The 25,911-nt window shown below is 35.2% G+C and overlaps 1 protein-coding gene across 2 annotated transcripts in view; it reads left to right on the top strand.

Moving 5' to 3' along the window:
* Positions 1-25,911, top strand: part of HS2ST1 (heparan sulfate 2-O-sulfotransferase 1) — a 151,876-nt gene that overhangs the window by 11,361 nt on the left and 114,604 nt on the right. The gene's annotated exons all lie outside the window — the stretch shown is intronic.

The following is a 25,911-nucleotide window of genomic DNA, read 5'->3' as shown; positions in this document are numbered from 1 at the left end:
GAAGCTGCCTCCAATTTCCACATTTTTTAAAAATTTTATCATAGTTTTATTGCTTTTAACAAAAACAGAAGCACCCATCTCTCTAAATCGTTGTTGTGTTATATACCTTCGGTAGGAAACCAGCTTAACTCAGTTGTTTCCTTCATAGAATTGCTGATTAGAAAGACTGACTTGACATGATCTTAAGGTATATTTTAATATGCACCTTTTGTATTTTGTTTAAATAGTTTAGAATAACGACAATTCACCATTGTCCATTAGAAAATAACTTTTCTTCCCTTAATGTATTGAAGAATTAAAACAAGACAATCAACAGGCTTGTATGAAACATTACTGTTTCAAAATAAGTTTCACAGTGAAGAAAATTAGGGGTATGACTTGCTCCTGAACCCTTGAATTGTTGGTGATAGGCGCTGTTTGACTGGAATGAGCCTGTTCAGGAATATCTGAATTGATGAGATGTATTTGTGTGTCCTTTTTTCTTTTGTCCTAGTTTGTAACTCTGACTAATTAAACCTGTGACTAGTTACAGTCTAGTCTTCCTGTGACCATTCTGACTCTTCCTTGGTCTTTTTATACTGTTGTTTTGAATTTCTTCCTTCTTTACCATTTGGGCCCATGTTACTTAAATGGTTTATCTGCTTTTGCCATTATGGCCCCTGATCCTTCATCTCTAACAGACAATAATAATTAATAATTATTGAATACTTATAGTGTACTAGGCATATTTTAATTATCTTAGGTGTCTAATTTAATTTAATATAAATTACACTTATTCTGCCATCAGTTATTGGGAAGATGAAATTATATAATAAATATGAAAATATTTGTAGAACATAAAAGACTGCAATTATAAGTTGTTATCAATCACAATGACAACATAAATACTTTCTTTTTGCTGCTGTTGTTTTTATTGTTTAATGTAGTTCAGGGCTTACATTTCTTACTTCTGTGTGCTCCCTGTTCCAGACTGTCTGATAAGTATTCAGATAAAAGATAGTACATGAGTTCTAGATTTGACATTCGTGTTAGTTGTTTATTTCTTTCCTCTCTTAAGGAGTAAAAAATAACTGGTAATTCATATTTTTTGCTCTAAAGATAGAAATCTGTTGGCATGTATACACACACACACACACATATATTTAAAAATTAACATGAAAGCCCTGGGTTTTTTTTTTAACATTACTGAACTCTCCTCATTCTTTCTTACTAATCCTTGCCAATTTGCCAGCTTAAGGATGGGATTTTTATAAACTGCATCTTAAATTTATATTATGACAGGAATTTCTATGTTTGTGTTTGAGCACATGTGTGTGTGTGTGTGTGTATGTACAGAATAACTCCTTAGTTTCTAAATATGTTTTCTTTAAATCGTTGATAAAGGAGCAAAGAAAAAAAGAACCCAAGCTTGTTCCTCCACTGGAAACAGTTTTATGTGATAGTTCCTGCATTGTCAATTTTCCCATAGTGATTCATTGTCATTATCCTAAACAGTGGGAAAATAAGTGTTCTGCTTTCTTTAATTTAGGAAGTTCATTTTTTTCTATTTTTTTTTCCTCAGTTATAGAATAGGATACTTTATACTTTTACATATTGCTGGCCTGATAAGACTTCCGAAGAACAAAACTCTTGAATCTTACAGTGTCCAAAGATTTTTACTCAGGTGACCTGTTATGATTTTGCCTTTGGAAAGTTTGGTAGGCTAGATGATACAAACTACCAGAGATTAAACTGTGTTGTGATCACCTTTATCATCATATTGCTACTTCTTTTTTCTGGCAAGAAAACATTATTCTTAACTACTAGTCAACCATACTGAATGTCTAATGTGGTTGATACACAAAATTTCATGGTTGGAGCAATCACTTGGTTTGCATTTTGTAACTTTTAATGTTTATAGGTAACTCTTGGTACCCCTAGTTAGCAATAAAAACATTTTGAAAGCAGTGCTGGATTTCTTGTGAGCTCTGTTTTTCATTTTAGCTGTACCTCTAAGACTTTTCTTCATTTCTTATTGAGTTTGCCAATTTAGAATTTGGGTGACATAATCAAAATCCTCCATGAACCCTACTAACCAACTTTCTCATATCCTCTAATGGAATATAGTATTTCATAAGCTGAAAGTATGTTTTAGTTTTCATTTGAATTTCAATAAATTAAGCATATGTTAGTCTGGGGTTTGGAAATTATTTTCTAGAAGAAAATTATCAAGGAAGACTAATTTTCTAAGTATATATATATATATATATATATATATATCTTGAATTTATAATTGCTTTGAAGGTATGGGCTTTTTTTTTTTTTTCCTATTTAAGCATGTCTTAGAACACCATTCTTTCCCTCTGTCCTCTACCTTGAATTACCAGTTTAACTTGAAAGCTTTTATGTGCCAGTCTAAGTATGCAAGGTTTTATATGCGCTACATGAATTATCAATCTTTTAAGCACAGAAAATAGACTATTTGTTCTCTGTGTTTAGGTGCTTATAGTAATACTGGCTCTCATAGGAGAAATGTAAGAGAGATGAGGCAGAGAAGTAAGGGAGTGTTTTCAAACTTTAAAAGAAATTATAAAAGTAAATCTGAGGCATCTGTAGTATGTTGAATGAATGTTTTCAGAAATGACTAAGCAATTAATGGGGGAAAATAATGTTTTTATAAAAATATTCTTTGAGGGCCTCCCTGGTGGCACAAAGAGTTGTCTCAGCACCATGAAGCTATCCGCAGCCACTGAAGCCTGAGTTCGATCCCCCGCCAGGGAGCTAACCCACATGGCACAGCAGACCTCTCTTGTCTTGCCTGCTGCTCCCCTCAGCAGTGTGTTTCACTCAGTCCGCCCATTCTGTTTCCCACTCTGCCTCTGGTGAATCCTCTCAACCCTGACACCTCTAGCCTGTTCTTGTATGCATAAATAAATACATCTTAAAAAAAAAAAATTCTTTGAGGGCCTCCCCAGTGGCGCAGTGGTTGAGCGCTGGGTTGCGAAGCTGCCCACGGCCTCTGTGGCGCCGGTTCGATCCCCGGCTGCTCCCCGGCCACTGGAGGAGGGTCCCACAGGGCTTGCAGACCTCTCCTGCCGCCCGCTGCTCCCCTCAGCAGTGTACTTCGGTCCTTCTGCCTGCTCTGCTTCCGGCTCTGGCTCTGGTGAATTCTCTCACCCTCCCGCGCTTCTGACTGTACCCAGTACATGTATAAACAAAACAAACAAACAAATAAAATAAATAAATAAATAAAACATGCCTCTATAAAATTAAAAAAAATAAAAAATAAAAAAAATCTTTGAGATAAGAGGTAGTTTTAAAAATTGCTAATTAAGAATAGTAGGTTATTTTAGTTATGGTCTCATAAATGGAGTTATATATGATGTATTAAGAGATTTGAAGATTTTTGGCTTTAATGGTGTTGAATGTAGCTGAAAGTTTGCAGTTTTTCTAATTTGAATTATTTTATACATTTTTTCACACATATTTTAATCCTATTTAGTTCAAAATTGTTGAGTTTTTTTTTTTTTTACAGTTATACATATAAATCAGGATAAGTGAAGAAGGCAGAATGAGTTAAGAAAATAAGCAAATATTTGTGTAGATACTCAGTAATAGCCATTTAAATTTTTTAGCCCAGTTTTTTCTTTTGGTGGGCATTGAATTATTAAAATATCTGAAAGATTTTGACAGATTGTGGAAACTACAATGAAGTATAACTCTTCAGATTCTGAGGCAAATTTTGGAGTGATGTCTTATTTGTTGCCTTTTATTTAAGGAGACAGGAAAAACAAATTCCACATTTGCACTTAAGTCATAGAATAAAAGTGAAGTGGGAAGTCTTAGTGATTTAGTATTAATGAGAATGGTTTGATATGAACAAGCATCTATCTAATCATAAGGATTGAGTTTAAGGTATTGAAGCATAAATGGTTTGTGATGCCTTATGGTCTAGGGGCTCTGATTATAATTGAAAATCATTGTTGGCAATCTTCCTTAGCTTCTGTTTGTCTGGAAAGACCTTTATTTGTTCCACATATCTGAAGCAGAGTCTTGCAGGATACAGTATTTCTTGACTGGCAGTTTTATCTTTTAAGTGTTTTGAATGTGTCATTCCATTCTCTTGCTTGCATGGTTTCCTCAGAGAAGTCTGATGTAAAACTGATGGGAAGCACCTTTATAGACCATCTGCTTTTACAGATGGATTGCTTGCCCACAGTCAATATTCTTTCTTCACTTAACTCTTGGATGGTTCATGACTATGTGTCTTGGTGTAGGTCACACTTCATTTAGACACCTTCAGTGGACTTGCATATGTAATTTCTTCCCCAGGTGGAAAATTTTTCCCTGTTACTTCTTCATATAAGTTCTTGTTCCCTTTTCTCTTTGTTTCTCTTCTGGAATACCCATTATTCTAACATTACCTTTCTTAATGGAATAATTTTTGAAGTATTTCTTCATATTTCTCTTCTTTCATTGGCTCCTTTATGCTTTTATGTCTTTGAGTTCACTGATTTGATTTTCCATTTGGTCTAATTCTGTTTCCATAACTTTGTCCAGAATTTTTAATGTCCTCTGTTGGTGTTTTTACATCTTTCATCTCTGTTACTTTATTTAAAAGACCTATCACTGTTTATTAATTTTATTTCATGGGTAATTCATTTCTCTGAGTTTCCATGTATCTCTTTGATCGGGTTTTCTGTGTTTTCTTCCATTTCTTTGAATTTCTTTATTGTTGCAGTTTTGATCTCTGTATCTTATAAGAAGATAAAATCTCCCATGTCTTTGTGGTTGGATTTTGGGGAATTGATCAATTTTTGTGATGACATTGCCTAGAGGGCTCAGTGTGCCATGTGTTGTACTTTTCTGTCTGCCCATTTTGCCGCTTTAAATTTCTCTGTAGAGTAACTTAGAGATTCGTAGTACTTCTACTTTTCCAGCAGATGGCGCTATGTTTTTTAGAAAAAAACTTTTCCAGTTTTATATGGTTCTATAAGTTTGGCCTTTCTGGACTCCTGTAAGTCTGAAGACTTCATCTTGAAGCAGCTGTATCAGACTGGGGAAGGACCTAGAAGCATCCAGTTGCTGGTGGGGACCTGGCTTCTGTTTTCCACTGATAGACTTCCTCACTTGAGTTCCAGAGAGTCTCTGTAGTAAGTGCTCTTGTGTTTCACAAGTTCATTACCAGTATGGAGGGATGGAGGTGATGGAGAACATCCCAGTGCACTGTTTTTGCTCTTCTCACTGGGACCTTGCACTCTGGGAGGGCCCCAACTCCTCTGAACATATTTGCCCCTAGTAAAGGGTGTGTGCCTTCACACTGCTTCACTTTCCCCACCCTAGGCCACAGGCCATATGGCAGCACAGTGTTTTGCCTTGTATGGCAGCCTCTCAGCCTCAGACTATAGCTTCTAGATATCTTCCAACCTCTTGTTTAATGAAGCATACATCTCCTCAGTGTCCCTTCTGGTAGTGTCCTTGCTGGCCTCAGATGTCCCGAGGCAATCCATTTTCACCCCAAGCCACAAGACCTTGCAGGTGCAGTGCCAGTATGTGTAAACTTTCTCCCAGAAGTGAAGTGGATTGTTCTAACACCCTCTGGGTTTGGTCCTAAGATCATTTTCAATGCATAATCCTTCATGGTAGAGCCTTACATATTGCTTATAGGGTAATTTTGACAGATAATTAGTCCATGTTGATGATTATTTAGAAAATTCTTCAGGATATGTAATTTTTGTCTTTTTTTAATTTTAAGAATATCTGGTAGAGTAGTTTATGATATTAGCATAGCCCTGATACTTAAGAAAAATGTGGATTGACTTTCCTAAGCTATAGTTTTCAACTATGATTTAAATCAACATTGTTATGAAATTGCCAAAGCATAGTTTTGAGGAGAGCTATTGTTTTGTTTTTTCTTTTTTGGTAAATAAACCATTCATTTGATTGTCTCAGCGGTGTTATATAAAATACCACAGTTAATGTAATATATATCCATTTATTTTAGGGCCTGAGCAATAACAACCTATTGTCTTGATACAAAATGTATTCTTGAATAACTAAAGTGATGCAGAAAAGGTATATAAATTTTCTTTTTAGGTTAGAGTCATGATCAGATGTATTCATTTGTGGTTCATAGAGTTAAAATTACTGATATAATAGCTATACCTGTCAGTCTTTTCCTCTTTCTATATTAGAACAATATTAGTTAGGAGATAACTAAGATAATTATTAAAGGCACATTACTGTCAAACATAAAAAGTAGGAGCTCTTTTCAAGGGACAGAAAATGACAGGAAAAGTACAACAACCTAGGTTAAGTTTGTTGGTGAACCTGTCTTCCTTAAAAGCTTCTGAGCAGTTCTGTAAAAGGTAACATAATTATGGTTTGTTCATAAAATAATGGGACAAAAATATCATTCAGTGTGGTCACTTTGTAAAAATTACACATTAAAAAATACAGTTAAAAATATTGGTTTAGATTGGTGATTGGGTTTAGAATCTTTAAAACTACACAAGATAACTTTTATTTCTATATAGCCATCACTTTGGTAATTTGGTAATGAACATTTTTCTAGGTTTTGCCATGTAGCCAGTATAGTATGAGAATAATAAGCCCCCTCTTTGAGAAGGTGAAAGGTGAAATAGGAATATTACCTTCAAAAAGAGCTTTAGGTTTTTGGTTTTTTTTTAATGGTAAACTATGAGGTAACCAGTTGGACTTTTTCTGTGTCATTTAATATTATGTTCTAAAATATAATTTGTGTGTTTCATTCAGAATGTATTTGGATGGGTTTCATCTAGGGCTCACCAGGTTTTTGAGGTCTCAAGCTTTTATAATTTCAGGGGTCTTTTTAAGAAAACAAGTACAAAGTCGTGAATATAAAATCATGTCTAGTATCTCTGGAAGGGGCCTATGCTGTGTGTATGGCCCTAAAGCTAAAACTTTGTAAATCCTCCTTTGATTTCACCCTGATACTTCATGATACTCATCATCCAATAAGGAAAGTGCTCTTTGATGAACTGTACTTTTTTCTTTAAAATTACATATCCGTTCATCTATATAATTTTATTTTATTTTATTTTTAAATTATTATTTTTTTAAGATTTATTTATTTATGCATATAGGAGCTGGGGTACAGGCTGGAGATGGGGGGGGAGAGGATTTACTAGAGACAGAGTGGGGAACAGAACAGGCAGACTGACTGAAATACACTGCTGAGGGGAGCAGTAGGCGAGACAGGAGAGGTCAGCTGGGCCATGTAGATAGCTCCCTGGCCAGCCAGGGATCGAACTCGTGCTGCAGAGGCTGCGGATTGCTTCATAGTGTGGTGCTTAACCCCTTGCTCCACCAGGGAGGCCCCCATCTATATAATTTTAGCTTTCTCTGCATCCTAACTATTTTAATTGTAAGTACTTGGTTTGTGCAATATTTACATGAAGTTTTAAATGTTGGTTATAATTTCTTGGATCTGGAGAACAGTTAATACCATTTCCCCTCCACCCCCGAATTTTCTACCAGTTGAGTAAATATAAGGGAGTCAGTTGGAGATCAGAATTTTTGTTGCGTAAGTTATATTGGAAGCTTTGGCTTAGATGTGTCACCGTACTGGCTTTCCCATATTTCATTTCTGATTATGATTTATCAATCCAATTACTTCACTACAAAACTGAAGACCTTTCTAAAGGACCAGAATGTGATCCTTTAAAGTTGTGGCATAAAGCTGCAGAAATTGTGTGCATCTGCAGATAAGAATGACTCTAAATGAGAAAGAACCAGTTCTGTCTTCTAAATTTACCAGATAAATCAGTTCTTTGCCTCCCCATACTGTAGATTCTTGGATGCCTTAAAACATATATTAAGACAATTTACTGTCTTAATTTTTCTTAGATTATAGTTGGCTTTTCGTTTTGGTTCATGATATTTTTATGTATACAACAGATTTTGATTTTGATTCAGTCAAATCATCTTCTAAGGTTTTTATTTTCAGTTATATGTGCATTTAAATAAAAATGCAACAATTATGTATAGTTTTATTTAAATTTATGTACGTAATACTATTTTAGCTTCGTTTATTCTTACTGTAAATCTTACTTTTCTTTATGTATATCTAGTTTCTGATATATGTTATTTTCTGTCTGTCTCTCTGAATAACTTTTTTTTAAAAAAAAGTTTTTTTACTTTTTTTCTTTTAGGGCATTTCTCCTAGTGACAAATTCCCTCAAATTTTTTTTCTCCGAGAAAATCTGAATTTGTCCTTACCTTTTAAGAGTCATTTTTCTGTATACAGATATACTAGGTTGGTGCTTATTTTACTTTAAACACATTACATATTTCACTCTAGTCTCGTCTTATATATTTCAGAAGTGAATTCTGATGTACTTCTTAACGTTGTTCCTTTATAGATAAGGTGTTTTTCCCCCCTCTTGCCTCTGAAAGCTTTGTCCTTGATTTTCTGCAAGTTAAATATGTTTTGCTTATGTACAGCTTCTTTTTTTCCTTTTTTTAAATAAAATCATGCTTCATGTTGCTGAGCTTTGTGGGTATGTGGGCTGGTGTTTCTTATTTTGGAAAAATTTCAGCAATTTTTCAGATATTTCATTTGTTTCTTTCTTTTCCTGATACTCCCATTATGCACATATTACACATTTTGTTTTTGTCCCACAGTTCTGAGATAGGCTCTTCTTTTTCTTTTTCTTTTTCTTTTTTTCCTTTTTGCTTTTCAGTTTAGGAACTTTGTTGACATATCTTCAAGCTTACAGATTCATTTCTTGACTGTTTTTAATATGATGAAATGATCAAAGCCATTCTTCATTTCTGTTTCATTGCAAATGATTTTTGTCATTTCCTTTTAATTCTTTCTTAAGATTTCCATGTCATTTACACTAATCCACTTTTTCTTGCATGCTGTCCTCTTTTTCATTAAAATCCTTAACATACTAATCATAGGTACTGAATTTCAGCCTGGTAGTTCTAATAATCTGTCATACCTGAATCTGGTTGTGATGTTAGGTTTTTCTCTTCAGATTCTGCTTTTTGCCTTTTAGCATACCTTCTAATTTTTTGTTGATAACTAGACATGCTATGTTGAGTAAAAAGAATGAGGTAAATTTGCCTTTAGTATGTAGTTTTATCTGGCCAAGAGTTAGGCTGCATTTACTATTTGCTATAGATGTGCTATTAGCAATTTCCTTTTGTGCCCTTGTTTGTTGTCTTTGAGTTTCTCTGTTAATGCCTGTGACTTGTAGTTCTTTCAGCTATAACCTTTTACAATACAGGAACCTTACTGATGGTAGCTATGAGTGTGGGAGTAAAAGCATTTTATGATCTATGGTTATGTTTCAGTCTTTAGTGAGCCTGTGACTTTGCTCAGTGCTTCTTAAGCCCCCTAGTTTTCCCCAATTCTTACATGAGACAGGAAACTCAAAAGGACTAAAGTTAGGTATTTCCCTTCCCCTAGATTGTAAAGGTTTTGGCAGAATGAGGGCAAGACTATATTATAGAAAACAAAGGGTTCTGAGCCACTTCAAAATCATTACTCTTTCCCATCACTTTTTTGAAGTATAAGGCTTATATCTTCATAGTCTGCACCTTTCGGTTCCTCAGAAAAGTTACCACCCATTCTCAAGACTGACCGTCCCCTAAGTTTTATCACTGAATTTTCAGCAATTCATCAATCATAATTTGTATTCCTAGGGATACTGATGCTAACTGTGGGTTTCTGCTTTCTGTAAACTGATTTTCTGTATTTACCCATCTTTCCTATTTTCAGGGCAGCAGTTTGCCCTGAACCTCAATTCTCTGATGAATTTGAGAGGAGTTGTTGATTTTTCAAATCAGTTTTTTTCTTGTGAGGATGGCAGGTGTGACTTTTAAGCTCTTTATGTGTCAGACCAGAAACCCTTCATAAGTTGTGAAATAATTTTGTTTCTTTCATTTTTTCACATTCTTCAGTCCATCTGGAATTTACATTTGTTATGAATATAGGGACTAGGATATGTTTCTGGGCCATCCTATTACACTGCTTTATCTAAAAGTTCTGGTGTTAGCATTTTATTAAAAATCTTTATATTATTCGGTACTTGTTAGTATTAATCCTTCCTGCATGATTCTTTGCTTTTACTGTCTGTTATTCCACTTGAAGCTGAGAATCAACTTGTTACATAAAAAAAAATCTGTTTTGATTATGAATAGAAGTACTTAATATTAATAATAAGATTACAATGATAGTGTTATGTTTGAATTTCCCAATCCAAAAACATACTTCCGTTTATTCAGGTTTTCTTTCACATTTAGTAGTTTATAATTTACTTTTTCTCATTTATACTAGTTTCTTATAAGATGCATTTTTTCTGCATTTTAAAACTTTTTTTTTTATCTTGGAATAATTTTAGACTCATATGGAAGTTGTACAAATATAGTACAGAGAGTTCTGTGTGCCCTTTACCCAGATTTCTCCAAAGATAACATCTCGTAAAACTAGAGTACAATTATCAAGGCTAGGAAAATTGGTAAGAAATTAACTAAATTATAGACTTTTACTTGGATTTCACTAGTTTTTACATGCACTGTTAGAAAGAAATACTTACTATCAGGGATATGCACACACATACACACATCTGGTGTTACTGGAATGGACTTCCTGTGATGCCTTCCAATCTCTAGCTTTCTTTTTCTCTCTTGGGGAATGAGAATGCTATTAATTTTCAAGTTGTTTTGCTCATATTTTAAATTCTTAAATTTTCAGGTGCTTTGTTTGAATTTTCATTGCATTGAACTAAAACATGCTGTAGCATGTGCTTTTTAGTATTTGGTAGTGCAATCTAGTGTAGTAAATTTTCAATAGCATGTCCTATTGCATTGGCTAGATATTTAAATTATACTTATTTTGTGCCTGATATTTACATAATTACATAATTTTTTGCTTGAGCTTCACTGTACAGGAAACTTAGCTATAGCTGTATATTATTAGTTTGGTTAGCTTTTTGCAAACTGCTATTGAGTATCTAGATATGTCAAAATTTTAATTAGATATGGAATTAAGTAGGAAATACAAAGAAATTAACATTTTCCTAATTATAAAGAACAATGCAGCTTTTGGAGGAATATCAAATGTTAACTCCTGCCGATTCCTTTTTTTTTTTTTTTAAATATTTACTTATTAATACAAGAACCCAGGTACAAGCCAGAGTCTTGGGAAGGTGAGAGGATTCACCAGAGACAGTGCAGGGAGCAGAACAGACAGACCGAAAGCATTGCTGAGGGGAGCAGCGGGCGAGACAGGAGAGGTCTGCCTCGCCATGTGGGTATCTCCCTGGCTGGCCGGGAATTGAACCAGCACTGCAGAGGTTGTGGACAGGTTTACAGCCCAGCACTCAACCGCTGTGCCACCAGGGAGGCCCTACAGTACATTTTACTTGGCTGTCTTTTCAGTGTTGGATTGCTTGCTCCTCTGATATTTCTCAGCATTTTATGTGTGGGGAAAGGGTTAGTTTTTTATTTCTCTATGCAGTCTTTAATAGTTTTCTTAACTTTGTGTCTTAAGGTTATTTGTACCTGTTAGAGTCCCTTTCTTCTATCTTGTATCTAAATCCCTTTCAAATTGGACACAATCAATTTTAGTGTAGCTTTTTTTTCTTTAAGATACTTTTATCTTCTGCATTGGCATTTATTGGTACCTTCTCTTCCATCTGACTTACACTTTTTCCCAGCAATTATTTAGGGTAAAACCACACTTGTACTTGTAGATTCAACTATGTAATAAATGTACTTTAAAATGTATTTTATTTTTGTCATTCATCTTTGTTATATGTGTATCAAACAACCATTATTTGCTGATATCTAACTAGATGACTTGTTATGCTTTTTAGTTTGAATGCCAGCACTGAGCTGTCACTGTGAGGTAAGGCAAAACTCTGTATTCTTCTGGTCAAAGAAAAGGTATATTTGTAGAACAGGTTGCATAAAATGTTTTCTATTTGATGTTTGAAGATGGACTATAATATCTAGAGACATCTCCCCCTCTTCCCCCAGGAGTTCTATGTTAAGTTAATGAGAATTTGGATGAAGTTATTTTCTTACTGAAATTAATATCTTGAAATTTTGAAATTAAAATGTACACAGACTTTTCTGTATGAAAATAGGGATTTTTTTTCAGACTATTACAGCAGTGTAGTTAAATGTTTAAATCAGAATCTTCTTTCCCTGTAGGTTCCTATGAGCTGGCTACTAGTTGGCCACCAATGGGCAACTGTGACCTATTGGCTATCTGCAAATCACAACAGAGCATTCCTTGACTACCTACAGAGTATAGTCCTTATCAGGAGGCAGGCCCAGGGATGCCTGGGCCTCTGATTAAGTAAGTGACTGTCTCCATTGTGGTCTTGGGATAACTCTGTCTGTGATAACATCAAATACTTTGCGGACGCAAATGGCTTTTGACATATGATCACAATGTCCCCTTCTCTGTTCTGTAAAACTTTGTCCCCCATTCTAATCCCACCCTATGGACCTTATTCTTCATACCATTGTTGCACGGTCAGCTTTTACTAGCCTGTATGCTTTCAGTAAATGGCACAGGAACTTCTGCTCAAGCAGCAGAGTCTTGCCTTGCAAACTTGCTCCACCACTGCTATGTCCCTCATTGCGCAAGGCAACTAAGTTCCTGTCCTAACATTTCCCAATACTTAAAATATCAATCACTTTCAATTAAGTTGCTGGGAATAATTCCTCCTGCCCATTTCTCATAAGCTTTTTTATTCTCTTTCCTATTGAGTTCTTTATACTAAGGCTCTTTTGATACCTTTTTTTTTTCTTTTTCCTTTCTTTTTGAAGACTAGGACTCCCTACATAGTCTTTGTGATAGCCCAGTTATGAAAAACAGTTGGATAAATGCTCACATATTATTATTTCCCTTTTTTGGCTTGGGTGGGGTGGATTAGTGAAAAAACAAAAACAAGAAATAGTGAATGTTGGCAAGTGTTCAGATATTTCTTTTTTGTCTTATCCACCTTGGCTCAGTTCAATAACTGCTTATGAGTAAGTTTTTCACAGAAATAAAGAGTTGAGAATAATATGTGGGTAACTGATTAATTAGTGTCCTGCACAAAAGTTTTGGATGGATTAAATGATTGTTAGATGAACTAGGAAGTGTCAAAACAGTACAAATGCGAATTACTATTACGATAAAGTAAACCCCACTTAGAGAAAAAAGTAATTCAACTGGTAGAAGAAAGTCCTTTAAGGGAAAGACTTAACTTGAGTTTCTGTATAGTCTTTCATTCTGAATACTAATTAGTACTTGAACATATGTAAAACTTAAGTGTTGGTTTAAAAAAAATGCATAGTTGTGAAGTGTTTATGCAAATGGATTTAATTTAAATTTCTTGCTATATAAAATGTGTAGGAAGGTTTCTTGAAATTTGCTTTCAGACTTGGTGTTTTCTCATTGATAGAGATGAACCATTTTCCATCATTACAATTTGGACTTTTATTTTCATTGAGGACAAGGGTTAAATGTTAGTCCCTAGGAAAAATATGTTTCGTCTCACAGTGATTTCTGGGTATAGACTAGTTGCAGCATTATAAACAATCAGTTGTAAAAAAGTGTTTCCATTCCAGTTCTGTGGCTTATTTCACTTATCTGGTCGATTTGCTGTTTGTTTTGTGGTGGGAAAATTAATTTGCTTGAACTCAAGTATGTCAGGATCACTTAGAAAAATGTCAGTGTATGTTGTCCCACAAAAAAAAGCAGACTGCTTAATTTTCCCCCGCCATTTCACTTATGTATTTGTCCAGAATACTTCATCAGGTTTATACTATTAGAATTTTAGAGCAATGATTCTTTATTACTTGTTGGAATCACATCAGAAGCTTTCAAAAGTTCTGGTGCCTGGTCTCAGACTTCAAAGATTGATTTGAATAGTTTGGGGTGTGGCGTGGGACTTAGCTATGCTTGAAAGCCTCTGTTATAAAGATTCAGATTGAAACTTATTTGGTTCAAATACGCAGTAACCTCTTTTTAATTAGTGGCTTAAAATTCTTGTCATAGTTAGAAGATAAATATCTATCATGAATATTCTAAGCTATGCTTTTTACTTTACCATTATCACCTCAAAATGAGCATTGTTAATACTACCAATATTTGATTGATTTGCTGTGATTTGCTTGTTTACCAGATTTGCCCTTATACTCAAAATATGTAACAATTGATTGCCTTTAACAGTAAACTGTTCTTTCCCTCAAATATAAGAAATAGCAAGCTAGGTAGAGAAACAATTTTTTTTTTCTTTTTTGCTCAACTCTATTGCTTATGTAATGCAGGGAGTAGGGGATAAATAAAATCCCAGTTAGCCCATTTCCTGCTAGCAGTGTTTTTAATAAAATAGATTTTATAAAAATCCACCATGTACATTCTAGTTCTTTTTCTCTCATTTTTAAAAATGAACAGACTTTCACAAGTGCATGTGCAAACATTATTAAAATAGATTCATCATTCTAATACTTAATTTCTATTTCCTAAAACTACATGTTTAAAAGTAGGTGACTTCACATATGTTATTTTAAAAATCAATAGACTGTGGTAGGAAGTTCAATTAGATTTAAACTGATATTTAATGTCCTATCAGAGTAATGGATGTCACTTGGAGAGAGGCTGTTGACTCTCTTCTTTCAGCTTATTTGAGCATGGGAAAACTAATTAAACAAAAATTCTTAACCTGACTTTGGAAAATGATAACTGTTAAAAACACACTGGAAGTTAGAAAAACCGTTCACTTACTAATCAGATGTGTGTGCCCCAAACATTTGTAATTTGTAAACTGGTAGAAAAAGTGACATTAAGTGTAATTTTAGAAGTACCTCTATAGCATATAGTCTCTGATGCAGACTGATTCTTGGGAAATTATATCCTAATTTGTATCTGATGCTTGCCTATATTCTAGAGTCCTTCCTAATCGATTTGTCATGTTCTGACATAGGCCCTCTCACTTATCTTCATGAACTGCCTGGATTTGTCTTCCTACAAAATGTGTCATATTCCCAAACTATTTCTTCTCTCCCTTTGGCCAAAATTCTCTTAGCCATGGGGTTTTCATTGGGGGTTGTGGGTGGGAATGGAGGATTGAAAGGTAGACAAAGCAGTTTGCACCATCCCCACCCCCTGCCACTCACACCGTATACTTAACATATAGCCTGTGTGTCTATCACTTGGCTTTATTAGATATTAATGTAGTTCCACAGTTATATTTAAGTATTATAAATATATCAAAGACTCTAGTACTTCTCACCGAACTCATTTCTCTGCATAGGTAACCTCTATGTGAAATTTATCTTTTCAGAAATATTTTCATAAACCATATTATAAGTCAAAATGAGTGAAATATGGAAGGGAAATGTTTCTGAGCAGAAACTTGATACTTCACTTAGAGGTTATTGTGAATAATGATAATACCAATTCTGCTTCTAGATTTTTTTTTCATATTTCTATATCTGAATGTTCAGTATTGATTGTTTAAAGACTTCCTGTTAAAAAAATTGTACAAGCTTATGAACCTCTGTCAGAGGACACAAAGGATTAATTCTACTTTGTTAAAATCTACTAATGTGTGTCAAAATGTGATTACCGCTTGTTGACAAGGAACCATTGGATGAACAGAATTCAGTGTTTATGGGACTGAGTTGTTGGCAGGCATAATTAACAGTGCCAGCACTACTGAAACTAGCCAACTCTTTTATCTTTAGTAAATACTCTGTCAAATAAAAGATCAATCCCTTTAAATTTTAGGTAATGAATAGAATTCATTTAGACTTTAATTTATAATGCTCAGCAAAAATAGGTTATCTTTGATTAGATTATCTTGGTTCTTTATGCTTTTCTATTTAGTTCACATGAAAAGGGCTAAAGTAATGCTGGAGAGGGTGGAATGAAGATTATAAGCCTTTTTTAGAGTTAATAATTATAAGTAAAATTATTTAAGAAATAATGAAAATGTTTTTTATTTTTAAGGATATCAGCTTTTTAGAGGACTGTTTCTCTGTAGCACTAATAGTTATTTATTGTGGGAAATGAAAAAGCGTTTATAGATTGGAATGGAGAAAGAAATTTCCTACTTTAAATTGGGGCAGTGAATAGTCTCTCCCCCACATGCAACACAACCAGCTTTGTAAGAAAAAAAATAAGCATTTCTTCTTTGATAAGCTAAGTTTATGGTCTTAGTCAGCTTATTTAAAACAACCTCTCTCTTATTCTACTCATATCCCACAATTAGCTTCCCTTCTAAACTCTATTTCAGTCAGTGATTCCTTAATACAGTATTTACATCTCTTAGAGTTGAAAACTTGGAGAGATCCTGATTCTTTTTCTTTTTCCTTCATATATCGTCAGTCCCCAGACTTTCTGGAATGCTGCCTCTTTGTCTCTTCCAGGTTTACTGTAAGCTTTACCTTTCTAAATCAGCATGAGGTGATAGAGGTTTCTTCCAGCTATAAAATACTATGATGACCTTTAAGATCGTAAATTAAATGTTGGAATGTAGTATTGAAGGCTCGTTGAAGGCATATTAATTATTTTGAACAAAAAGTACTAATTTTGGTACTTTCTACTTTGGTAGATTCTTCTAATTTTTTAAAATGTCGCTGAAAGTTCAGAAGGAGACATTTCTATAGAACTTCATACTTAGTGTAAAGTCCTAGTGTTAACATTACATATGAATCATTTAATATTAATAGTGTAGAAATATCTAATATGCTTTGCATCTAACCTTTTTTGAAAAGAGAACTTTGGGTTCTTATTAAAGAAAGAGTAACTTGATATCAGCCAGCATTTAGGCAGTGGGACACTTCTGAGGTGGGACAATTCAGTCCACAAAAATAAAAATTTTAACTTGGAATTTTTATTTCTGAAGCCTACTTACAAAGCATTTTGACAGTCACTTTGAAAGATTTAATGTCTATTAGTCATTTTCACTGAAGGATGTAAATTGTAAAAATAGACTACAGGTTGGTCTTATGCAAATACTGTAAGATTAAGAAAAAAACTCTTTGATAGTGGAAGGAACTGTCTGGAATAGTGGAATAGAAAGCATAGTTTTTGTTTTTGTTTTAAAGATTTATTTATTTATGCATACAAGAAATACAAGAGCTGGGGTACAGTCCAGAGATGTGGGAGGGTGAGAGAATTCACCAGAGACAGAGTGGGGAACAGAACAAGCAGACTGACTGAAATACACTGCTGAGGGAGCAGCGGGCAAGACAGGAGAGGTCTGCTGCACCCTGTGGGTTTCTCTGTGGCCGGCCAGGGATCAAACTTGTGCTGCAGAGGCTGTGGATTGCTTCATAGTGTGGTGCTTAACCCCTTGCACCACCAAAGGGGCCCTAGAAAGCATAGTTTTGAGGAGAGGTAGCTATTGAAGATTTGAGAGTGAGAGAGATACATTGAGTATATCGCGGAGAATGTTAAGTGTCAGAATGACATAAAATTTTGACCTAGTGATTAAAAAAATGAAGCATTACTAAGAATTGAATGTTTTCTAAATGGAATATTGATATTTTTTTAATGGTAGAAAGCATATTTAATTGAAGGTCGTAAGGACCATGGTGAACCTTTTTTCTGTAACATTGGTATCCCTAGTTTCTGAATCTACATAGAAGAGTGAAAAATAGTAATTTTAACTTCTCGTAGCGTTTTCTTTATATTCATTAATTCAGGCAGTTGTGAAGTACCTGCTGTGTATATGAACGTTTTGCCTTTGCTTCATTTCATGTTCACTATAAGCTTAACTTCAAAATGAAGTTAGTCCTTTGACCTATCTCTAATGTTCAGGTTGCCTCTTTATACTTTCTAAAAAGCCAGTATGTGGTATTTCTTACAACCTTCTAAATTTTCATAGGATTGGTAATTTGTTTCCTTTGAGCACCAGCTGCAAGTGCCAGGATTCTGACTGACTTTCTAAAAGGTATTGGTATTTGGAGTTTTCTTGAAGGAAATGGAATTTGATCAAGAATTTTAACAATGGATAAGTATTTTACAGGGAAAAGATTCAGGCAGGGATGATCAAAGGTATGAAAATGGGAGCACATAAAGTACATTCAATATGTGAGATGTGATATAGTGTGATAGAAATGTTCAGTAGTGTTAGGACATAGTGGGGATACCATTGAGACAATAAGGAAAGGATGTTCAGTAAGTTTCATTTCTTTAAGTAATATCTTCTATAATTTATTCACTGCTTATTATATGTACAACTCTTTGTGTTAGAGTCAATGAAATAATCACATTTAATGCTTACAATGAGTGGTCCTGTGTGGCAGATATTATCCTTTGAAGAAACTAGAGTTTCGGGAGCTTAAAAAAGTTGATAAGACTGATGGAGCTAATGAATTAAATTTGAATTCACATTTCTTTTGAAATATGCAGCCATCATAGGCACTTTTAGCTAATTAAAGTTGCATTGCAGTGACCTCTAGATTTTTTACAAGAAATTTGCAATGATATTGAACTTGTTCTCATAGACTAGGTAATTACTGTTATATTGGACTAAGGGAAGAATGATGATTATTAATGTGCCAAGTAGCAGTAGAACTTCAAATAAAATCTGCTATACTGGAACAGGAACCAATGGCTGGAAAAAGAAGGTTTTATTTATTTTGGATGATAAAGAAACTTCTTGATATCTGAGGTACTTAAAAGAGCCTTTGGGACACATGTTCAGTCCTTTATGTTCATGGAGACCCTCATTCCATTAACTGGGCCATGAGTATTTGACAATTTAGGTCTGGATCAAAAAGCATCTAATAACGGTTATCCATCCACCTCTTGGCTCCTTGAATTTTGAAGTTAATTTGTATATGTTGTTTTTCCATTGAACCGCAGTAGGTTTGGAAACTGGGAGCGTGTGAATTGGAGATTTTTAGGGTGGAAGGACTTTTGCTAATTGTCAAGGGAAGTCGTCTTGTAAATGTAAGCATGGTAATTGTAAGCAAGGTAAATGAAGCATGGAATTAAATGATGTGGGTGCACTTATTCATTTAATAATGAGTGTTAGAACTAGGACTAGAACTCATTACTGAACTGTACTACCTCCAGGGTTTATAGAAAAGTATGTTTAGATCATGGCTGTAACAGTATGAGTTTCTTAACTAGTATGAGACCGGACTTAGCTGGCATGTTAGAAACTCTGGGAATCTTTCATAAAATACATGATACTGACTCCTTTTTGAAATTCATTTGGCTGATGAGCTCATCATATTAAGAGCATCTTTAATCAGTAAGCATTAGGCCCTGTGGCTTAAAATAAGTAATCTAATCTTAAGATTTGGAAATAGTTATCTAGAAAATGTGTAGCTTAATGACCTAATAAATGATTATACCGCAGATGGATACCATATAGTTATCCTTTCCAGTGTTCACAAAATACATTTTGATTGGATCACCACCTATATTCTGAAAAGCTGTAAGTAAAATACACTTGTGAGAGCTCTGATTTTTACACATGATTATTTTCATGAGTGTACAAGTTCTGAAATTTTATTGCAAAGTGAAAATTAGCCTGCCCTAGTTTCATGGATGCTGGTAAGAAGACATGAGTAACACCATTTTTACATTGGGTTCTTGAGCTCTATCTACTAGAGTTGGTGCTGGGTGACACTTGCACATGCTGCACATGCACATGCTGGAGAGAAATCCTGAGTTTAGGGAGCACAGATATTTGCTCCATGGTACCGTGTCTGCCTTTCAAGGGTTTTACCTTATAAAGCCCTTGAAGAGAGTCTGGAGCAAAGAACCATCATCAGTGCCCCTGCTCACAGGAGTGCAGAAATGTGGAGATCAGTGGAGAATTGTCTCCCAGTAGGCATTGTATTACACTAGACAAACTAGATCATTGTTTATTGTTAATCTAAATATGTTAAAAAAAAAAACAAAACAGGATGTCAAGAGTATGACCTCTGTGCACTTTGTTTTCAGTTCCAGAAGAACTTATATCACTTGCATATTATATGCCTTTATAGATATAGTAACATAGAAATTAACTTGCTTAGTTTTGATAAAGGGTTTTCTGGTTAATTGGCTTTTTTTTTTTTAAATATTCACTTCCCTTTATGTCAAAAGAACACGCCCTATTCCTTTATCTTCCCTCTCTCTTCTCACTTCAATTTTTTTCTTCTGTGCTGGATTTATTTTACCAAATAGTTAAAGTATGCCTATCATGGAACAGATTAAAGATATATGGATAATGAGAGATTGTGTGTCCTTTATTCAGAGTTACATGCTAAGCATTTTTTTTTCCAACCCTCACACCAATCCTGTGTCATCTGAGGAATGGAAAATAGGGTAAGCTAATGGTTAGAAGGGTATTCCTGGCAGAGTGAACAGCATATATGAAGGGTTTGGAAGAGATGGAATAGGTAGCAGGGTGTTCTACCTGCTACCCATCCCAGGCCAGGTAGGTTCATTGTCAGGCAGCTTAAAAGAGAACCTTGGTGCCCTTGGCGTCATCCCCACAGGTTAATGGAAAACAAGGCAGCATAGAGACAGCAAAATTGGGGTTCCCCTGCAAATCTCTACACTCTTTCCTCTCGTAGCCGTTCTTGGCTGCTCTCCACTGTACTCTGACATATACTTACCCTTTCCAGTGTTCACAAAATACATTTTGAACACTGTACTCTGTCTACTGTACACTGTACTCTGCCTTCAGGCTCAGGTCTGCCCACTTACGCATGCCCACACTGTGCTCCAAGTGTCTACCATGCTCCCAAGTTCCTCCTGCATTCAGGGTGATAGCCACAGAGGCCAGCAACGCAAAAACCTGAGCAATCTTCATTTACCCTACATTTGGACCTCCCAAAAAAAAGCAATATATGTTAAGGTCATTAGAGAAATTATGTAGGATTATGAATACTTTAGGATGCTAATACTAACCAATTTTTTAAACTATAATTTTGGTGTAAACTGTTAAGGTTTGTGCAAACTGGATCAAAGAGTGAAGTTTTATGGATCTCAGCTTACCATGTAATGAAACCTTCCATGAAGACTTAAATCAGATCTCTTTGGGGGACTGAGAGGAGGGAAACAAATATTTACTTTATGTCTTTCAATATTAAAATACTACATTATAGAAGGTCTCAATTATTGGAAGATACTGCTTATGAGCTTCCTCTTTAAAACATAGTTTTCATCCCAGTATAGTTATGTATCAAGAACAAAATGTTCAAATAACTTTATATAACCAGACATCTCTTTGCTGATGATCAAAATTATGGCTTGTTTTTATTTGAAAAATTTATCACTTGCTCCAAGTGCATTACAGTCCATATTCTTTTTTGTGTGTGTGGGACCCTCACCAGCGGCAGGGGAATGAACCGGCGCTGCAGAGGCTGTGGGCAGCTTCGCAGCCCAGTGCTCAACCGCTGCGCCACCAGGGGAGACTCTGTAGTCCATATTCTTAAGCTGTTCGGTGACACCAGAAATAAAAGTTCCCGTCTTTCATTTCTTTTTAATCAATATTGTAAAGGTGTTGCTGCATTAATAAAAAAAAATTAGCCATTAGAGGTGTTTATTATCTATTGGTTTCCTCCAATTAATATTTTTACTCTGGCATTTAAATTTTTAATATAGTAAAAAGAGATTCAGTCAGCAATATACTTGACCCTATTTTTTTAAAATGTATTTTGTTCAAGAAAACTCTGCTCTAATTACATGGGTGATTTCATTAGAAAACTTTTCTCTAAATGGCATGTTAGAGATTATAGTGAGGATTAAATGAGAATATATAGGTGAAGCATCTGATATAAAACTTGTTAACATATTAAGGAGTGAGATGTCAGATGAAGAAACTTTCAGATTATTCAATCAAAAAATCTGTGTGTGTCAAGAGAGAAAACAATTGTGGCAAAATGTTAACAATTGGTCAATTGGGTTTTTGACCTTATCATACTGTCCAAGATTATTTCACCACCCTTTCCCCTCAGGACTAATAATGTTTTAGGGGTGATATTGCCCCCATTTAGGACTAAGTGACCTAGATTAAGGATGTAAAGGTATTATTCATTGTACTTTCTTATGACTTTTTTTATGCTTGAAATAGTTCAATGTAAAATGTTAGAGTAAAAGAAATGACTTAGTCTTAGGGGCTTTTCCTGGAAATGCCCCTCCATCTTTCCTGTTGTGTGATTACAATGGAATGGATTTCTGTTTACAACCCTTTCAAGAGAAGGTGGTATTGATCTGAAGCTCTGATAAGGAATTATAAGTTCGTCAAACAACTAGTAGAAGGCAGACCTTTCAGACCATAAGGATACTTTCCCCAGTATATACTTATGGAAACGTAAGTAAGTAAAAGGTTCTTAGTAGTTTATGTGTTTGTGTATTTGTTTTGTTCAGAATTCATTCACAGTAGATTATTCAGATTCTTTCCTTTTATGGCAAATTGGAATACATATGAAAGTAATTGCATATGAACTCTCCCTTAATAGTATTTGCTCATGATACACATGCTCTCAGTATTTAAATAAGTAGGTAGCCACAGACAACTACAGGCAGGCTCAATTAGGAATTTTACTTGTTTCTGCCTTTTTAATGTTATAGTGATCACCTAGATTCAGATATTGTTATACATGCTATCTGATTAACATTCTTGAATTAAGATTTTAAAGCAGAAACATTTATTTTAATAGGTTACCAAATTGTTTTATATATTATTATTTTTTTTTTTTTTTGGGGAGATATTTTCTCTCTCTTTTTTTTTTTTTTTTTTAATAGAGGCATTTTATTTATTTATTTATTTATTTATTTGTTTGTTTGGTTTATACATGCACTGGGTACAGTCAGAAGCGCGGGAGGGTGAGAGAATTCACCAGAGCCAGAGCGGGGAGCAGAGCAGGCAGAAGGACCGAAGTACACTGCTGAGGGGAGCAGCGGGCGGCAGGAGATGTCTGCGCGCCATGTGGGACCCTCCTCCGGTGGAAGGGGAGCAGCCGGGGATCGAACCGGCGCCACAGAGGCCGCAGGCAGCTTTGCAACCCAGCGCTCAACCGCTGCGCCACCGGGGAGGCCCATATATATTATTAAAATAATTATGAACTACCAGCAACCTGAATGAATTTTACTTATCTACTCTAGGAAATTGATTGGTAATTCACTGGTCAAGACTGTCAGAATATGCATCTTTTTTGTTCTGTTCTTTTCTCAAATGTGCTGAGGGCTTTTTCAGGTTTCCTCTGTATCCTAGTAGAAAATAGTAATAGATTAAAAAGGAGTTCAATTGTGTAGGATCAAAGTAAAATATAAATTAGAATAGAAAGTCAAAATACAAGAATAGTTGGAACACATTTGCTGTCTTATTGTCCTAAATCATCTACTAAAGTTGAACTGAAAACATTTTTTTAATGGAGCAGTAAAAATATAAATCTTTACTGTATAACTTGATGAGTTTGAGCTGGGAATTTGGTTTTAAGAGTTTCCTTCTGTCGAAAGCCGAAAATAAAACACACTTTAGTTCCTTGGAGGAGGCAAGCTTTTCCCCCGTATATGTTTTTGCAAGAAATTTGACTGGGCTCTCAAATAGAGAGTATTGAGTGATGTTTCACAAAACTGTTTTTTTTTTTTTATTTTTAAAGATTTATTTATTTATGCATACAAGAGCTGGGGAACAGGCCAGAGGTGTGGGGGGTGAGAGGATTCACCAGAGACAGAGTGGGGAGCACAACAGGTAGATTGACCAAAGTACACTGCTGAGGGAAGCAGCGGGTGAGACAAGAAAGGTCTGCTGCGCCATGTGGGTTGCTCCCTGGCCGGCCAGCAACGGAACTAGTGCACCAGTGGCTGCGGATAGCTTTACAGGTTGCATCTTAACCCTTGTGCCCCCAAGGGAGGCCCTCAAAACTGTTGGTTTTTTTTTTTTTTTTTTTGCAGCATCATAAGTAAAAACCAAGTGTCATGATGCTAAGGTGTAAAGTTGGGGGTAAAGGGTGGTGTAAATAAATAATTTTATCATAAAATAAAGCCTCGGATATTAAGAAGTGATTGCTCTTGTATACCAATCAAATAAAAGCACTTTATCCATATATGTATATACAGACACACATAAGTATAAATTTATAAATTATGTATCATTATATGAATACATATTTTTGTACAGTACTATTATATATGTATATATGCATCTATATGTCTTTAAGTCTTTTTGTTGACAAGAATTAGGCAAGGAAAGAGCTTGAGCAGCAGTTATTGAGTAGAGTATCAACACAAGTGCATCAGCTGCTTTAAGGAATAAATATTTAAGTGATAATATTGATTCTTTTTCTGAAAACTCAGAACTTACAAAAACATTTTCTTTTTGAATCCTAGTTCCACATATAGAGGAAAGTTGGCCAATAGAGAACCTGCAGGTAAAGCGAGAATTTTTCTGAAGGAACAATACTGCATCTTATTCATTGCTTGAACTCAGTCAAGTCCTCAAAAGTTCTTTAAAAAGAGAGTGTGGCCAAGATCCTTTAAGCTGGAAGATAGTTCAAATAGATATTCCCAGTTAACCACCAACGCTATAGAAAAATATCAGTAATGCTCCCATGAAAATATGGTTTTGAGCAATATGAATCTTTCCAGAAGGAATTTATTTCAAAAGAACTTTTCCTCCTTCAGATTATCTCCTTGTGATGGCTTTACTTCCAATCAGTTTCTGTGATCTAACCTTTTGCTCTGCTGTCTTGTGACTTTTTTTTTTTTTTTTTTTAAAGATTTATTTATTTATTTATACAAGCACTGGGTACAGTCAGAAGCGCTGGAGGGTGAGAGAATTCACCGGAGCCAGAGCAGGGAACAGAACAGGCAGGCTGATGAAATACACTGCTGAGGGGAGCAGTGGGAGCAGCAGGAGAGGTCTGTCACGCCATGTGGGACCCTTGCCGGTGACCGGGGATCGAACCGGCGCTGCAGAGGCCGTGGGCAGCTTCGCAGCCCAGCGCTCAACTGCTGTGCCACCAGGGAAGGCCCTGTCTTGTGACTTTTAAGAGAAAAGCTATAGTTTAGCTAGAAAGGACTGGTCTTAGGGTATTACTAAAAAAGATTTGCTTACCAGGAAAAACCTTACTGAATGGGGCTTGATATATTTCCATTGTAAAATCTGGATTTAAAAAAGTTTATACCGCTATATAGTTTTCTCTCTTTAGATTTTTTTTATAAAAGATTTATTTATCTATAAAAGTTTTATTTATACAAGCACTGGGGTACAAGCCAGAGGCACGGGAGGGTGAGAGAACTCACCAGAGATAGAGCAGAGAGCAGAACAGGCAGAAGGACCGAAATACAATGCTGAGGGGAGCAGCAGGCGAGACAGGAGAGGTCTGCTGTGCCATGTGGGAATCTCCCTGGCCGGCTGGGAATCGAACCAGCGCTGTGGAGGCTGTGGACAGCACCTCCACAGCGCTGCATTCAATCCGTTGTGCTACGGGGGAGGCTAAACACAGGTCTTTGCTAGTTGAATTTAAGGAAAGTAGAAATTATATTCAGAACTGCAAGATAAAGCTTCTTTCCTCCTCATTGAATAATTGGACAGTAAAAAACTGCATTGTATTTAACATAAGCATTGATGATTTTGTCATTTGAAATGAAAGAAGGTAATGCTCTGAGAACCTGCCACATTTTGTTCTTTATGTTTTGAGGGGAGGATACTAACCCTACATTAGCAAGTGAGTTGTGGACTATAAATTGTTAGTGTTTACAAGTGAATTTTTAGGTAATGAGCAGGTTTCTGAACATTTAAAGTTGAAGTTTCTTTAATAAATTTTGTCATTTTAAAAACAGTGGAAAATTATTAAATAAAATAATCCCTGACTTTTAGTTTTTTACATGAAATTAGATTAATTTGATATTTAATTGTCCCATAGGACAAATGGCTTACCATCATACATCTAGCACTGACAGAATCAGGATTTAAACCT

This window comes from Talpa occidentalis, unplaced genomic scaffold, assembly GCF_014898055.3.
Source record: "Talpa occidentalis isolate TD23 unplaced genomic scaffold, MPIMG_talOcc4v2.1 talOcc4.9, whole genome shotgun sequence".
Lineage (NCBI taxonomy): Eukaryota > Metazoa > Chordata > Mammalia > Eulipotyphla > Talpidae > Talpa > Talpa occidentalis.
The sequence above is the reverse complement of the archived record's forward strand: the minus strand, read 5'-3'. Positions and strand labels throughout refer to the sequence as shown.